At 47.6% G+C, this 15,592-nt stretch overlaps 1 protein-coding gene and 1 long non-coding RNA gene across 2 annotated transcripts in view; both read left to right on the top strand.

The window, feature by feature from the left end:
* LOC144173479 (uncharacterized) overlaps nt 1–1,729 on the top strand; it is a 29,517-nt gene extending 27,788 nt beyond the window's left edge. Inside the window, exon 3 of the long non-coding RNA XR_013323290.1 lies at nt 1,553–1,729. This is a non-coding gene — a long non-coding RNA (uncharacterized LOC144173479). The remainder of the gene's footprint in view (nt 1–1,552) is intronic.
* A 7,759-nt stretch (nt 1,730–9,488) lies between these two features.
* The window catches only part of LOC144173478 (putative 4-coumarate--CoA ligase 1), a 41,488-nt gene continuing 35,384 nt past the window's right edge, over nt 9,489–15,592 (top strand). The window contains exon 1 of the mRNA XM_077701882.1: nt 9,489–9,587. The gene's annotated coding sequence lies outside the window, so the exon portion shown is untranslated. The remainder of the gene's footprint in view (nt 9,588–15,592) is intronic.

Below are 15,592 nucleotides of genomic sequence, written 5' to 3'. Positions count from 1 at the left end.
GATTGTGCTTGCACCTCTTTCTTAGCCTTTGTTTACCCGTGTTTTGACTCGAATTATTCCTGCCGCATAACCGCTTGCGGTGACCTTCCACCTCGTGAACGACGCTCGAATTGTTCCTGCCACCGCTCACGGCTGGCACTGTGGAAAACAAGCGCCCGTCGTGGTTGGTGGCGTTTGCAAATAGGAGGGGACCATGCAAAGGTACGATATTCCCACCCCTGAGCGAGGTCTGCGCACACGCACCGGCAATATATCTCCAAACCCACAGGAACCAGCCAACGTCTCCAGCGCGCCCCGGAGCCACGCGCTCGCTTTCCCTATACATTCCCGCACTGCACACTTCACGTTTCACTTCATCTCTTCAGTAACGTCCATCTCAGCGTTATAAGGACTCGTTCTTCTCTGGCGAACGTGCAACACTCGACTGCAGTCTGAAAAGAGCGCCCGTAAAATACGAAGCTTTCCTAGTGATCAGATCGGTGGGGAAATGGAATGGAGTGCAAATTTTCAACAGCTACCGCAAAATCAGCGCCGGCGCCAGATTTCTGACGTCCAAGGGCTTCATCCATTTAGAAATGTTTGTCGTTATAACCAGATGTACGTCCTCGCGTGAACCTCGGGAGGGCTAGCGTTATGCCACACGCTAGAATCTTCTACGGGTATCTCCGCTCCACTAACCCACAAAACCAACGGGTTTTTCAGCACGCAGCTTCGCTACCTGAGCAAGAGGGGAAGCGCTCAGTGCGTCCCTTTTCATGTCTGGCCAGGTCGCGACCCGGCATAACTTGTCGCAAGCCTTACTGCCGCTGTCAGGCCCTGGCAGTGCTGAGTCGTGAAAGAATCGCATGAACCATCCACGCTATTTTCCCAGGGCCACGACTCGGAAGGGGTGTTAAAGCACCGATAAGTCATCCAGTTAGGGAATGTATGGAACTAAAAATGGGCAGACACTAGGAAAATCCTACACGAATCCGCAGAAATCGTTCAACGCTTGTCAATAAATTTTTTTACAGCTAGAACTGGCGATGAGTGGCCAGATACGTTTGTTTTAGTACTCGCTTATAAATCGCTTGGTATTTTTTCTGCAAGCATGCACATTTACGCCATTGTAGTCATTGATTGATTGATTGATTGATTGATTGATTGATTGATTGATTGATTGATTGATTGATTGATTGATTGATTGATTGATTGATTGATTGATTGAATGAATGCAGGGTTTAACGTGTGGATGCAACGCAGGTGATGAGGCGCGCCATAGTGACGGGCTCCGGATTAAATTTGACCACCTGGGTTTCTTTAACGCGCACCTAAATCTCGTACATACCGGCTTTGTTGCTTTCTTCTCCATTAGAAAAGCGGCCGCCGCGGCCGGCAATCCAACCGGCGTGCTTGTGTTTAGCAATACAACACCTTAGCCGCTGAGCCACGGCGGTGGGTTATTATAGCGATTGCTTGCTTTAACTCTGCCACTTATACAATTTTGTGCGAGTACTAGTCGTTACATGGACAACCGTACAAAATTTGTCTTGTTCCTATTCCTCTGTTTCAGGTAGACGAGGTGACGGGCCTAACGCGTGGTGAACTTCTGGCGCGCCTTCAGCGCTATGCCGTTGGCTTCCGACGCCATGGAGTGCAACCGGGCGATCGTGTCTGCGTCCATCTCAGCAATAGTGTTGAAAACCTTAATTGTGGCCCTGTGCGGCTGTATCGCGGCTGGAGGGACCGTCGTAATGGCTAAGACATCACTCACGGAGCGTAAGAAAACCGCGATGCGGATTTAAATCTCTTCTTCCTGCTCACACCACTTAGAAAAAAAAAACTTTTATGCTTTGAGAAAGGCATGTCTTCTGAGAAAAAGGTGTCATAACGCAATGCGAAAACGGTTTTATACAATTTAGCCATATCTTACCGCGGTACAATTGTTTCGATGCCTACACTTAAAATTTCTCTTTGGGGTACTTATGTATATACTCTCCCACATTTCTAGTTTGGTGGCTTAGCGGGCAAAACCGATACTGAAAATAGCGTCGCCTGTTATGTTCCTTTTACGATTGATTTTATACGGTCACTATTTCCTAACACGTGTTTTTAGAACAACGTTGTGTTTCGGCTATACTCTCGCATCGGCTTCTTGGGGTTCCGTCACATGCACGCGGCATTTATTAACCCAATCTCGCAATGTGCAAACTGCGAATTTCGCGCCAACACTTCGAGACCGGAGGATGAAAAAGCCCCCGCATTTCCCCGAGGGGAAGAATCTGAAAGTGCGAATGCACGAGTTGAATTTGCGCGGTTGGGTAATGTTCGCGAGAGAGAGATCACACACACACACACAACTACAAAGAAAGAAAGATGCATTTATTCACAGACACCTATTTGTGTTGTCGTTGTACTTGATTGCTAGAGCGGATCTCAGCTTTGAAATTTCGTGTCAGTACTCCTTTAAGCGGGTGCATTAGCCCTTCTCACGCCCGATTCCTGGCCAATCCCCCACGTGGGTATGTGCCATGTCAGCGGCCAGGCAGCGCGCGCCCATCTCCCCCCGTTGCCAAGGAAGACGAGGAGATTCCTGGCCAATCCCCCACGTGGGTATGCTATGCGGACATCGCCGGTGGACGCAGGTTCAGGGTCGCTTAAGAAGTGCATTCGCACTTAACTGGCCAATCCCCCACGTGGGTATGTTATGCGGACATCGCCGGTGGACGCAGGTTCAGGGTCGCTTAAGACGTGCATTGCACTTAAAAAGCCCCTGTTCCTATACTTATGGTGCGTGAAAAATGCGTGGGACTACGGCAGAACAACACACATACATACACACTGTTCACTTGCCGCCAGAAAAACATGGCATACCTCGTAAGTCATTATAAGCGACCAATCAGAGAACCGGAAGCTACAGTAGCTTGTTTCTCGCTCTATTTTGCTGGGAATATTTCATAGGGTAGAGCTCCTTCCAGTATATCTAAAATATATTGGTACAAATATAAAGCAATATCCTCGTTTGTCTTCCTTTACCGAACATACTTGTACAACTGAAGTTCCATAGCATAATTGCTTCGCTTCGCTCTTGTTCCACTCAGGTTGTCTAAAACATTGTACTGCCGCGACCTGCAGATTTGCGGTATTAGTAGCTGAAACAAATCGTATGATGTTGTTTAGGTCTCATTTCAGTGCTTAACCGGAACGCAGGGCGGAGTCTTAGTGGTAGCACTTCCCCAAGGGAATTCCCTGCAATCTGTGTATAGCTGTTTTCTGCTGGTATTTTATGTGAAGCAGTGCGATTTCACCGATCCTTCGACAACGCCGAGTAGGTACCGAGGGAGGGGGGTTATCTTTTATTAAAGCAAAGCTTTCAGCCTCTCACTGATGTTCGTAGTCCACTCAAAATTCACTGCAGGAAAGCCAACCTTCTCTTACGATGATGATGATCGTGGATGAAGGGAACGAAAAAAATGCTTCCTTTGGTCGGAATCAAATCACGTCCCTCCCGATATCAATTTCACGTCTATACAATAGCGCCATTCCGGAACGATCGCAGCAGTTTTGGGTTTTGAGAGGGGTCAATGAACGTAAAAAATTGGAGAAAAGTTACCACGTCTTCTAACGGTCACTAGTGTTGAACGCTAGAAAAAGCCATGGCATTCCCGTATCAGTAAGGCTCTATAGAGCGCAATCACAGTGCACTAATTCGTTCCGATAAGAAATGCTTTATCTCTATGTTAGAATGGTGTGACGTGGGTCCGTTCTCTTGGTACCGAGCAGCCACCGCCAGGATTGGCCATGGGCTCCGGACTATGAAGCCACCCCACAATTGATTGCTGCTCAATAAAAGTTTTTTCTGGTTTGGTTTGTTGGTATACTGGACTTGATTTTGGAAAGCTTCTCATTCCACCATCGGTGTCATTTAGACAGAATGCTAGGTTATTGCTGCAAAGCTGTATATGTCTAAACCCCCCTACCGTCGTTTCCAGTTTTTCTCTTGTGAAGCCGCTTTAACTCGGTACTGCTTCAGGGCTCCTCCTCGCCACCACCGACCACTCTTTCACAACTGTTATTTCCCTGGCCACTACTGATGCCTCGTTCGTAAGCTGTGCAGTCGGCTGATAACGGTGGCAGCGCCGTTATCAGATTATTGCGGCAAATCAACACAAGCGCGATTACGGGTCGACACGACCGAACGTCGCCGCCACAGAACGTGTAGCCGCCGCCGTTGTCGCCTCAAAATTCCACTTCGCCGAGTTGCTGCGAATACCTTCCGGTTGCAGAGCAACTTGCCCTGTTGTGACGCCGCCATGGGCCGGCAATTTTGTAGCTGAAAAGGTATTCCTAGAAGTATTTTCTCCCGTGTATGTCACACCTAAGTATGCGCCATCTCCTGTTGCCCGTTTATGCGTGCGTCGGTCAGGGTGGAAGGACGATGCGTGCACGCACAGCTGTGCTTCATGCCGCTACCGATGACGGGTCTGTTGTTCTTGTGGGAGATTTAAACATGGAAGTCTCATGGTTCAACACGCCGTCTCAGCTGTTTTGCATGCACAGGGTCAGTGCTTTGCACCGACAGTAAGAGGCCTACGGTGGGGAAGGGAAACGGACAGCCACGTGTTTGTCCGAAAGAATAGAGTTCGGGGCTTCCAGGTTTAAAGTCGTTATAGGGCGGACGCATGCCGTTCGTTCGGAGGAAAAAGCGTAGGAATTAAAGAAACGTCGGGTCGAACCGAAATGCTATTTCTCGCCAATATAGTGAAAACCCGCTGCCTCTCCTGTTGCCGCCTCCAGTTCTAGGTCGTCGAATAGTTGTGAATCCATCCCACCTGATGAGCAACTTGCACGCTTGGAACGCCGAAGGGAGCCAATATTGCTTGTTCAGCTTGAAGGGCTTTAACAGCGACATTTTCGGTGGTGTCTTGCACTCTCAAGCACGCGAACATAACTGGTTCCGGGTTATGCCAGCATGATTTGGGAGTGGAGGGAAGGGGGTGCACGCTCAGGTAGAGGATTCATGCCCTCAGTGCCGGCATGTTCATTTGTTCGGGTGGGCTGTTTTAAACTGGACGTTAAATGGCCCAATGTGACCTGTTCGGTGTGCTCAGTGCTCGATAAGATTGGATTGGTATGTTACGCAAACACTAACATGCCTACGATTATTACCTGTGTTGCGCAAACAGTAAGATGCCGTGTTTTTTGGCTGAAATAAGGTGGGTCCTCCCAAGTTTCATTCAGCTAATTGGCTAGGACGTAAGCTCAATTGCAAGCAAGCGTGATTTGCTGCGTTCACTCCGTGAACTGCGTCCAGCTTCGCAGGCCATCCTTCTTCACGGAGTGGAAGGGCGAATCATTTTTTGTTTCCAAAACGTGCACTGCCCTCTTCTCTCCGATGATCTGAATAGAGTGCTGCCATTTATATTTAGGAAAACACGAGCCAGCGTGCCGGGCTTAATACGTCCACCAACATGTTTTGTACGAATAACTAACCCGGTAGGATATCCTGTTATATAAAAAGTTTGAAAATCTTTTATAGAAAAGGTAAACTGACGTTTGACCGCCGGACGATCACTTGCGTTGGTTCAGTTAGGGTGCCCTTAAAGTTGGTGGCAAGAGGTGTGTAAAAATAGCAACTTCACAAGAAAACGCCCGTTCGCGGGTGGACCGTGCCACTCTATTCTGCGTGGGACGATGTTTTTTTAACACACAGATGTAAGTTTCACTATAAAATCTGTTTAGTCGAAATTAGACAGAATCCGATACGACGCATTGCTCCACAATAATTCACGACGTCGTGCTTTTGTGACAAACCTCCGGCCCGCAATTAAGCAAACCGTGGACTCCACCATAAAGTTAGAAGTGATATTCGTGCCTGGACTGTGCAAGCACCAAAACTGCAGGAAAAAAAAACATACACTACTTCGTCTCACGATGACGATGGCTGAACGTGAAGCTGTCTCCTAAGGGACTCCTTGATTGCAGTCGTCAAAGTTTGGACTTTGACTCGCTGACGGTGTGGGCTTTGACTTGTCGAGCTTTGGCTGTGACTCGCACGCAGGTTGGTCTTTTGATGGCAGCGGCTATGACTTCGACCCTTCGCGCATTGTGGCCCCACGAAGAAAGCTTCGCGTTCAATATTTTTCGCCACATGGAGGGATACACCTTGTTGTATTTTTCATTTTCATGCCCATTTTCCCACATTCAAGCTGCTTCGACCGTGTGGTATGTAAAAATGGGATAGGCGTGGGCTTTAGAATGCGAAAGAGATAAGATGAATTGCGACCACAGGAAGCGTTTTTATCCCCTTCACCCCCGATCGTCATCGTAGTCGGAGGAAGGGCTTTCCTGAGGCGCGTTTTGCGGTGCGCATGAACTCCATCAGTGAGACACACAAAGCTTCTCTTGAAATCACATCCATTTTTAGTCTCTGAGATCTAAACGGTTGCTTTTAAACGGTTCACCATTTGAAAAGGTCATCTTTTGTAGGGCTTCTGCGCAGTGTTCATACAGCGCGTTTTATGCGCAGATGGTTTTCAACCTTCCGGTAAACGTATCTAGAGCAACGTATACCTTACAAAATGGTTCCTAAAATTCTGTAAGGCCGCCGTTTCCTAAGGAGAAGTTTATTTGAGAATCGCGTCCTCAATCGCCAGGTTGTCTATTTTGACCAGGGTTGTTCAACTACCACTTCGTCTGTGAGCAAAGATTTACAACTTGGGCGTCTTCATTCATGCGATAATTTTCGAGGCCATCGCGACGTTAAATCTGTAAGAGTGATTGCGTGTTAGCTTAGCGAAACGGTGTGTATAGACGTAGCCACGAAATTCTGATTTCGGCAGCAAGAAAAGAACCACTGTCTAGCTGATTTCTGTCGCAACTGTTTTCATATGTCACCAGCCAAAGTAACACTTGCGATCGACTAAAAAGCAATGTTTAGTGAAACAAAAACTGACTCCAATTCACGCAGTGAAGGTGGTTGGAAAGCAAAGCTTTAAACGACACCCACAGCAACTGCCCATGCGTCGTCACTTGAATTCACACACGTTGCTCTACAAAGAGGGAAGCCAGAGATTCTGCCGACGGTTGCCTAGAATTCGCGGCAGCGATGTCCCGAACGCAGCAGCGTCGGCCACGGCCAAACTAGAGCGGCAGAAGCCGCGGCTGTAGCCCGGCCGTGCGTCCGCAGAACGAAAACGGAGAGGAGCGTCTTTCGAAGTGTGAGACAGCGGAACCTAGCCATCCTGATATGCTAGCAAGGGACTACACCCCAGTGCGACACAAGTACAGACACCAAAACAATTCGAAATGTGAGCTTAGTGATTGCCTTTTATAACGATTTGAACTAGTTATTTTGGAAAGTTTTAGTATTGGCAGGAAGCAGAGTGACCTTTTATAATGCTATTCATCAGAACCATTCGCTCATTTCGCCTTTTGTAATACTTCTTAAACACAACCGAATTGTTACTCACCAATTTAGAAAACGGAGTCCCATTCGTGGCAAGCAGTGCGGGAAAGGTAGCGTTTCTCTAGTGGCCGCATGTGTGTATATGGTCTGTACACTTTGTTGTCCCGCCCTGCAAACCAATCTTCAACGTATCTTTGCCGCACGACGACCTAATTCCGTCGGGTCCGGGTTACCCTGGAGGTGCTGTCGAACAAGTTCATCAAGCCGTGCGAAGAAAGCGCGCACTGGGCGCGAAGCTGCCCCAAAACAGGCCCAAAACACCCGCCGCTAAAGCAGACGACAAAGCTGTCCCGCCGACGCCCCAGCCTCTTTCAGCATGCACCTGCGCGCGGGAAACTCTGGGTACCCATTCGGCGCGCCATCTACAGTGTGCTCCGGGAGTGAAAACCACCTTCGCCCGCCCCAGCAGCGTTGGGAGTTTTTTGTCGCGCACGCCACGAAGGAATCGTTGGCTGGTAGAGGTAGAAAGCTCTGCTAAAAAATAATGTAGAACGATGATAAAGATCACCTTTCTGAAACCTAAGGTCAATGTGGCTTTTAACGAGTGACACCGGCGTTACTGCGTTGGTAAACCAAGAATGTCAGCGAGGTCACTCCTCGGTGGACCTTCCTCAGTGCGGGAAGCATCCAAAGCCGTAACATTTCAACAAATCTTATTGCAATGCGCCTTACTCCTCTTTATGTAGTGGACCCCACTACTTGGGTACATGTTCTCACCAGGGAGTCTTTGAAGCAGTTCTGGTGGTCAGGTAACATGTGGTTTGGGGCAAGGTAGCCGTGTGTGTAGCACACCTGTTTTATGTTTCTATCAGTCAACTGAGCGAAGCCATTTCTTAGCCGTTGACGAGTGGAAATCTAGATGAGTAAGCTTGGACCCTGGATGGTGACACTGTCGAAAGGCAATTAAGAAAACATGAAGAAACTGCTCCTCCCAGAGCTAGACAATTTTGCAAAGGCCCATGTAGTGCTGTCGTAAAGGCCTATAAGAGGCACCGCCCTTGTTTCGGTAGCGCGAGTCGTGACAGCTGCCTACACCCGCGTAAAAACTGGGTATTTTTGTACACTGACGTAAAACCATGGACGTTAAAATTATTGAAAGACATTATCGCCTCTTCAATATCTTCGTCGAGCAATTCCTTCGCGTTCAATAGTGTGCTATTAGTTCCTCCTACCGCGAATAAAAAGCTAGCGCAGTTATATCTTCCAAACAGCCGGTATTGATAAGCTATTTCGTATATCTGCATCTTAGACTTTTTGAGTGACACGCAGTACATCAGTGTCAATTTTGATCGCTAATAGACCTTTTTTGAAAACTCTCAGTTGGGGAATGAAGGAAACGTTAACGAGATGCGAATTTAAACAGGATACTGAACAGACACGTCCGCATAAAAAAAAAAAGTAAAATAGCTCCGAAAGATGCAGGGCATTGCAGTCAGAGCAAGAATACCATACCAAATTAAAACACTTGGGCGCTTTACATTAGAGGTTACCCTGTCAACCTAAGTTACTTCATAAGCAGCTTAAATTACCATCTGGAAATCAATCAGAAAAATCACATTCATTTTATGGAAAGGAAATTGAAAGCATTCGAAACTTTTTTGTACTGCATGTATTTACATGATCCCGTTTACTGGAAAATTTAGTTCTCGTTTTCTGCTTAAATTTCGCAGATTTCACTATCCGCTGCAGCCGCTCCATCTGTGAGTTGATTCTCGATGGAGTGTAAAAAGCAACCATTTGGGCTTGCATCCATACCTGTGGAATACATTTGACAGAAAGCCATCCTGTAGGAAAGCAGAACATTGAAACATAAAATTGTGTAGGTTGACTCCTCGAAGGTGTGCAGACATCATTAGATTAAAACGTGCTCAATTCTTTGTTCTCTCCCGTAATAGTTTCTCCCCATAAAACACAGAAGATATTGCTTCGAGGAAGGCACAAAGAATAATGGTGTAACAATATGATTGAACTATACTTCGTGCTTTATACAAGGAATTGGCCCTCCTACGACCCAGTTGCCGTTTTTTTTTTTGCAGATGACCTCCGATTCTACATAAAAGACAGCGATAGCGTGCATATTCTCACCGATGTGAACTTAACCGAAAAGGTGACAAAAGCAACAGCCTGTTTGACGATTAAGGTGAGCTTTCCATTACATTTTTATTTGTTGACAAAAGAGAAGGAATGCGTCCCAGCACCGCGTGTTACTTTTAAGCCAACGTACCAATATTCAGTCCGTGGCTGCATATTTCGCAAACTTGCTCGTGCTCGCCAATAGCCACCTCGGCAAACCAAATCTGTTTGTAAATAAGACCCTGCTCTAAATCTATTGCCTCCGTTTCTGGGGCTCCATCCACGAACCTGAGTGTAGCTAAAGAGAGGAAGCTCTGCGCCACGCTGTTACAGTTTTCCTTGTACCACTTCTCCCGCACCACATCCGGAGACTGCTCTACTTCCGGATCACATCCCAAATTCCAGTGTTCCGTTATAAGATTAATATCATACTGTCCGCATGACGAGTAGAAGCATTTATAGAACTTCCGGAAGGGTCTTACCTTTCTGTGACTTTGTCTAAAGATAATGAAGACGAGACAAACGAAGATGCTTGCGATGCAACATCTGCGTTAATAGCAATAATTGACTCTACGCGAATGGCGAATTCAGGTAGGCCGCATGATATGTATTGTTGTAGTCTGCCATCCTGGCGTGTGCAGTTGTCATGCTTACCAACTATTTCAAAAAAAAATGTAACGTCCTTACTTCATCCTTCCATTTTTAACCGAATGTACAGATGTAAGGACGCACGCCTTCTGTGGTGACATGTGTTCACAAGATCAGGTACACAAGGCCATCAGCCGAGAAATGTATACAAAACAGGTTGAAAAAAAAACTTACCACGTATCGTCTCGGGTCGCTTCAAATGTCGTATCACCGTGATAGTCTTCTGCTACCCCAGCCACGTAACTGTCTCTGATGTCTCATCCAACCACCCATCCGGCTGTTCCCCACCTGTTTCGGTCCACCCATCTGAAGTTTGCTGAATTCAATTTTGACCCGTACTCACTGCTGTCGTGACATCTCTTCAGCCTGTTTGGACTTGGGATGTTTTAATGCACTTTTTACATTTAATCGCAGAAATCAAGCACACGTCTTTTTTGATAAAAGGAACACTCCAAGTGCCAGTTTTTATTGATGGTTTTCTCAAATATACCAGTTGTATTCTTTTTGCTAAACAGTGTGGATAAACGTGCAGCACATTTCTAAATTTACCAGATGGAGAATATTTTGTCTATATAAAAGCGTTGTCCATAATTCCTTTTACATCAAGGGACACATACATAGATACATGCAGACAGGCAGACAGACAGACTAAAGTTTTGGCATTTCAGTAGCCGGAGAAAGACCCCTATTATTGAAAATTTACGTGCATAATTCATCTGATGATTTTGTTTTGAGCGTAAGGAGCTCTATGCCTTGTTTAAGTACCTTCATGATCACTCGGAACAACTCTTAAATGCTTGGAAAAACGTAACTCCTGGAATTAACTACGACCGTCTCTCAAGCTCTCATGTTTACTTGAACGAGCTCCGCGCTGCTTCTTCCTCCTTTTCCATTCGGCAGCCGTCTTCTTCGCTCTGCTAGTGGGTTTTACATTCGGCCACACTACAAAGTGGCCTGTAGTCTGGCCGGAGTCTTGCAACACCAACGACCTCTTTGTGTGGTCCGTTGGTAAACCCACGAACAGCTGAAAAACCTTTTGTACGTTTCCTTCCGGTTAGCGCTTCTCATTTCTTGTTTCAGGTCTTCCTTTCCGTTTGTGACTGTGTTTCTATTTCTTCCGTTGATTAGAGAGTGATTTTTTTCTGGAAAGGTCTTATCTTTTCCATCGATGACACGCGTCATGCTGCCCCTGCTGTCGGGTAGCTTTGAGCGGTATTGTAATTTTTGCTGAATTTGCCCTTCTCCTCTTCGACCACAGTCGCTGAAGCCGACTTGTCAGCGACTGGAGCATCCATGTGTTCTTTAGTCCTCGCGTTGTCTGTTTCGATGTTTGAATGAACCTGGATGTTAGCTTCACCTGACATGTCTTTGAGGCGCCCGCGGATTAGTTTCCCGGGTACCCATATTTATCGTCTCCTGGCGTTCCTGTGGGGACAACAAGCACTCCGTGAGGTTGTTGGAGTAGCACGTCGCAGTGGATGCAAAGTGATCTTCCGCCGTCACCCTGGCGAAGTTTACCTGCTCCAGGGAACTTTCGGGCGTCACATCACCCTGGTTGGAGGGTGTGAGCATCGGAATGCCCACAAAGTGGTGGACTCGGGGTGACGGGTGTGAATATCTACACATCCGGCCATTCCTTCTGTGGACCTTTGAATGCCGGCACGGAAAGCGCCGAATTGTTGGCAGCGCTGCTCCTTATGTTGACAATGTCATTGAGCAGCCCTGATGGCGTTCCCGATAGACCTCATTGCAGACGCAGCTGTTGGGGTTTTGGACCACTTTTGCCTCTTTGAGCGTACAATGGCCTTCCAGCGGACAGAAGTTGCACGAAGGCGGAGGTCGGCTCCCCGGAAGCAGTAACTGCTTCGGTCCTGCACACGTAGAAGCTGGCTAACCGACGAGAAAGGCCTGCGTCTGAACACAGGCAACCATCGGCAGGTCAATGCCTTTGTACGGAGACTAGCACACAGGGCTCCTTCTTCAGTCACAATTGGAGTCACGGTGCTGGTTGCCTCCTCCTTTACCACCATATCATACAATTCGGGACGAGGGCCAGGAGTCTCTGACAGGGTCTGCGTCGAGGCTTGCACGTGAACCTACTGTGCAGGCAGCGTCGCTCCCTGCTTCAGTCCTACAGCCAGACGGACGAAGGCTTGCGGACTTAAATCCGGCGGCTGCACTACCAAGCCAACAGCTAGAAAGGCGTCGGCCAAACCATCTATGACATACCACCCCGCACCAGGAGAAGCCCAGGCGAAATCACAGCGTGCGAGCAGGCGGAGTTTCTAGATGTAGACCGCGACGTTCTAGCTAGGGACTTGCAGGCGGGCACACATTTCCATAAACCGAGCGTCGTAGCTGGCTGACAATACACTGGACGCAGCTATGAATGCCCCGCTCCAGCTTTCCAAGGTGGGAATGGGAGTGACCTTCGTAAAGGTGCCACGCTCGGGCAGAGTACGCAGGTAGTCTTGTGCATATGACCACTTGATGTTGTGTGGCCACGAAAGGTGGGCGCCAAGGGTGTCAAGAAGTTTTACCCAACCGACAGCATCACCCTGGAAGCCGCGGAATACTCGGGCGACTATCATGTGGGCAAGTGATAACGCTTGGCGCGGGACTTCGTATTACAGTTCGGGACTGCCATTTAGAAGCCGCTGACGCACCTCGGTGAGGGCCTGGGCAGTTACAAATGGTGTCTGGCGTTCGTAGCACTGGTCGTCATTGCGAGAAATGGTCTCTCACGGAGAAGAGTCTAAAGTCCGCAGACATCACGGTGACAATGGCGGAAGCAGCGGCGAGTCCAGAAGACGTCGACCACGGGAGAGGCCGCGCCCAAGGCTGGCTCGCCTGGGTGCTTGGCATTACTTTTGTTCAGCCCTCGTGCAGAGGCCACGGTCCCACAGATTGACTCGGGCAGTAGGGCTGGAAGTGGTACCAGGCCTTGGCCACAGCTGACGGCCGTCCCTACGGCTGGATCGACGCTAGGGAGGGCAGGTGCGCAGGCTGCGTCACATCGAGTCTTGCAATCCCGTCGGCTGCGCCACTTGTAATGAACTACGACTTTCTCTCAAGATTCCACGTTTGTTCTCTTCTTTGTTTGTTCCCCGTTTGTTCCCCGCTTCTTTTTCCTCCTCTTCCAGTCGGCTGCCGTCCTCTTCGCTCTGTTGCTGGAGTGGCCGATGACTGTGCCTGCAGCGCTTCCTTGGCAAAACTTCGCGCCTCTACAATACCTAAAATTGCATTTAACCCACTGTAGGGACTGACCAGTGTAACAAGGGAAAATTTTGGCAAAAATCGTTTGCTGGTCATCAACAGCGCTATTTTATTCCACCGAAGAACACCGGAGATGGGAGGACTGACTGTAGAAAATGGAATGGTGTGCTAAAATAGACGAGCTTGCTCAACCTGCGCGTTCTTCCTCTTTATATTGCGTTCACTACGGCATCTTCCATCTGCATTTTTTGCCGACCTCCCTGTATAACCTGGCGCCGAACATGCTATCTTCTTTTGGCACCCTCCTGCAACGATCCTGCTGTTTGGCGTATGAAAGGCGCGCTTGAGCTACTCGCAAGCCGATTGTTTGCTTGCATATTTCTTTGGTGTACTGCATGGCGTCAATGAAAGTTAGCGGCGTCGTTTTCCGTATCCGCTGATAAGCCAGCCGTAGTTTGTGACGCAATCTACGCTACGAGATTTCAGATTGCACAAATACCCTGTTTGACGACAGCATGCGACGCCCACATATCCTTCGTGAGCTGCGCCATACGAGAGGGATGCGCGCTCGTCCTCTTGCCAGCCATGTTACTTAACAGTGCACCAGCCTGAACAATCGTGATGAAGAAAACGCTGCTGTGTGATTTTGATGTTGATGGTGATGGGGATGAACAATTGAAAAGCTGTTGGTGCGACTATTGGCTTTAGCTCTGGCTCTGACATCCCTTCTCGACGTTTAATTCAAGAGTCTAGAAAGACGAAATGAGTGGAAAGTTTCTCTCACCCATTGACGGTGGCGGTAGGAGTGGGAAAAGCATCACCAATTCTCTCCAATCAAAGGCTATGATGTCCCTTTTTAAATGGTGTATGGACGGTACAGAAAAATTTTTTTTGAAAGTCCACAGAATAACGTTGAACCCGACTTTTTACAACTCTACCGAAAATGACCGTTGTTTTCGAGGTAGAGGCCTAGAATAATTTGCAGCCTGCGTGATATGCACGAACTGCGAGATTATTACACAACTAGCGTTCACCTAGCTGCAGCAATTCTGAACTTTGTTCGCTGGGAAAAAGGCCACCCGCCAGCCTGCGGCACGTACGTAACCTTGTGATGCTAATGTGGGTTTCCCTAAATTGCAGATGTTTATAGTTCACATTTGCTTAGAAAGCACGTGGACCCACAGCGAGTCTAACATTTCGCGCATTTTGACATGCAACCTATATGGATCTTATTATTTCAATTTTCCTTCCCCCCTTCGGCGTCTGCTCTGGACATTTTCCCGCTTCTTTGTAGAAAACTAAAAATAATTAATTGTCACAGCCACGATTAAAGCGCCCCCTCCTGCAGGACCGCTCGGAACTTCCGTTTCCACTGTTTCCCTCAGAAACACGAACATCAGTTCGTATTAATGTTCTGAGGAGAATTGACCAATTGATCAATGAAATTTTCGCTTTACTGACCCTTCGAAATAAGTACCGCTTATGCTTCGGCTACCTGTAACACCGGGACCAGGGGAAATGAAAATACTCGTGAAGCATGCTACGAGTAAGTACATAAAAGAATAATGGCCCAGATACGATTGCAGCATAACATAAACAATCGTCAGCATTGTACCCGTTGAGAACGGACAAATGAAATCACAGCAACGGAGCAAAACAGTCGCTCTTTAAATGAGTGCATGAACTTTCCAATCAACGTACAAGAAAAATACGCGAGGAACAGTTAGACGCTTTGATGAAACTACATGTTCTCCTTTCCATTTCCCTCCATGTATGTAGCAACTGTTGGCCTTCACTGCCTGGAAGGAATTCCATGTGAGACCCTCAAGATAGACCAACGTGCACAAAATCTTAGCTGCGTGAATTCAGCTCCTTAAAAATACCAGTGGCAATTTATCCGCTGTACCACTAGGCGTGTATGGCCAAAGCTGACCGGTGCATGTAGAGCAAAATGCCCTCCAGTGCGTCCTAAAACGAAATTTTTATTGCGGATGTTGTGGCCTTAGTTGAAATTTTCTCCGAACAGCGCAATTCCTTGGTAGTTTTATGTACTTTAGATTTTGTCGTACAGCTTTTGATTTGTGGCATTATATTTTGGCATTCTCTTTGGCATTCTATTGGCGAGACTGTAAATTAATTTTGATCAGGCATGTTTTCCGCCGCCGAATATTATTATTATTATTTTTTGTTCAGCACGGTTTTGCAGCC

Source organism: Haemaphysalis longicornis, unplaced genomic scaffold (assembly GCF_048455015.1).
Source record: "Haemaphysalis longicornis isolate Haplotype H1 unplaced genomic scaffold, Haemaphysalis longicornis Haplotype H1 scaffold_3, whole genome shotgun sequence".
Lineage (NCBI taxonomy): Eukaryota > Metazoa > Arthropoda > Arachnida > Ixodida > Ixodidae > Haemaphysalis > Haemaphysalis longicornis.
This window is presented reverse-complemented; position numbering and strand designations above follow the sequence as displayed.